The 1,537-nt window shown below is 38.1% G+C and overlaps 1 protein-coding gene and 1 long non-coding RNA gene across 4 annotated transcripts in view; one reads left to right on the forward strand and one right to left on the reverse strand.

Annotated features, from left to right (window-relative positions):
• The window catches only part of LOC128248609 (uncharacterized), a 49,757-nt gene that overhangs the window by 47,836 nt on the left and 384 nt on the right, over positions 1-1,537 (reverse strand). The window lies entirely within an intron of this gene.
• Positions 1-1,537, forward strand: part of LOC106872559 (homeobox protein 5) — a 33,029-nt gene that overhangs the window by 5,453 nt on the left and 26,039 nt on the right. Inside the window, exon 1 of one of the 3 annotated variants that reach the window (XM_052970298.1) lies at positions 244-778. The exons of the other annotated variants lie outside the window; for them this stretch is intronic. The gene's annotated coding sequence lies outside the window, so the exon portion shown is untranslated. Of the gene's footprint in view, positions 1-243; positions 779-1,537 lie in introns of those variants that run through there. 3 annotated transcript variants of the gene reach the window in all.

Here is a 1,537-nt window from a genome sequence, read left to right on the forward strand (position 1 = left end):
TATATATATATATATATACACACACACACACACCTACACACTTGTACATTTCTACTCGTGTACAAATATACACACATTTCTGCATTTAGACATATATGTAAATATATGCAGGAATGTGTGTGTGTGTGTGTGTGTGTGTGTTTGTGTTTATTGTCTTTTTGATTTTAACCCTAAAACTATTGAAACAAACCTCTTGATTTTTGCCTGATTTCTAGAAACGTATCTCATGCCAGTTGCACCTACATCACTCGAAATATAAGAAAGTGACATGAGATAATGTAGTCCAAGGTATATCATACTTGTAGGCGAAAGAAGGGACAGTTACGCCACGAATGCAATTAAGCCGAGGTTAATTCGACTGGGACTTACCAGGAACCAAAAGGACGATATAAATAGCATCTACTACCACCACCACCACCACTACTACTACTACTACTACTACTTGTTGACTTCCGTTAATTCTTTAGGATGTCAGTTGAAACAATTCCTGCTCCGATGGGGATTTACGAAAAGAAGAAATGAAAGAAGCGAAAGTTGTTTTCGTGATCGCTCAACCTCGCAGAAATAGCAGCTAAATCTCTCGCTCCAATGCACACCGACAAAAAAGACAGACGTCATTAGATAAGGTTGTTAGATAATGTAGTGGAAGATCCCCAACCTCTCAAAAAGGCATGATGGTCACGGCTGGGATACTTTCGATCGAATGTCTTCTCGTTCAGGAGTCGATTTGAAGTTAAGCAACAACAACAACTTCACAAACGAAGAATTAGTAAAATTGGTAAGGGAAGCATTATTATCTTTCTGTAATTTCTCGCTTTTTTTTCTTTCTTTAACTTGTTCAAGTGTCCTGGGCCGTTTACGATAATAATAATAATAATACAAGAGACAATGAATTGTTCCGAAAACAAACGAAATTTTCAATCGAAAAAGAAGCTGGTTAGGGTTAGGGTTAGGGTTCAAAGATGAGCGTTGGATGATTTGTATAGAAGTTCACTATGTGGATCATACAACCAGCTAAAAATAGCAGCTAAAACACAACTATCCTACCGTTGGACAATGGTAGTCCTAAATGCACTGGATGGATGGTCATATTTGGACAAAGGCTTTGATCTAAATTCAGCTCATTCAGGATGAAAACATTAGTGTTTAAAAGAAACTTTTTCACAGTTTAGGGCGAAGTTACCGTTCCCGTCTTACACACCGCCCAGTCTTTATTCCACGAAAACAGACACATACGTTCATACACACACACACACACAGCGTCTACGTCTATCTTCAATTCTCTTTCTCTCTCTCTCTCTCTCTCTCTCTCTCTCTCTCTCTCTCTCTACCTTTATATATTCACATGCATCCTGTAAATGAAGTTGGTTTCCCTTTTTGTTTCCAAGTATGTCTGCATACTTTTCTTTACCCTACGTAAGAAGCAGTAGTAATGCTGCCCCGTTTGAACGTGCACATACACACACACACACACACACACAATGCATACATACTTACATATGCATAAATAGACACGTATATCTATTTGCATACCTTT

This window comes from Octopus bimaculoides, chromosome 8 (genome assembly GCF_001194135.2).
Source record: "Octopus bimaculoides isolate UCB-OBI-ISO-001 chromosome 8, ASM119413v2, whole genome shotgun sequence".
Taxonomy (NCBI): Eukaryota; Metazoa; Mollusca; class Cephalopoda; order Octopoda; family Octopodidae; genus Octopus; species Octopus bimaculoides.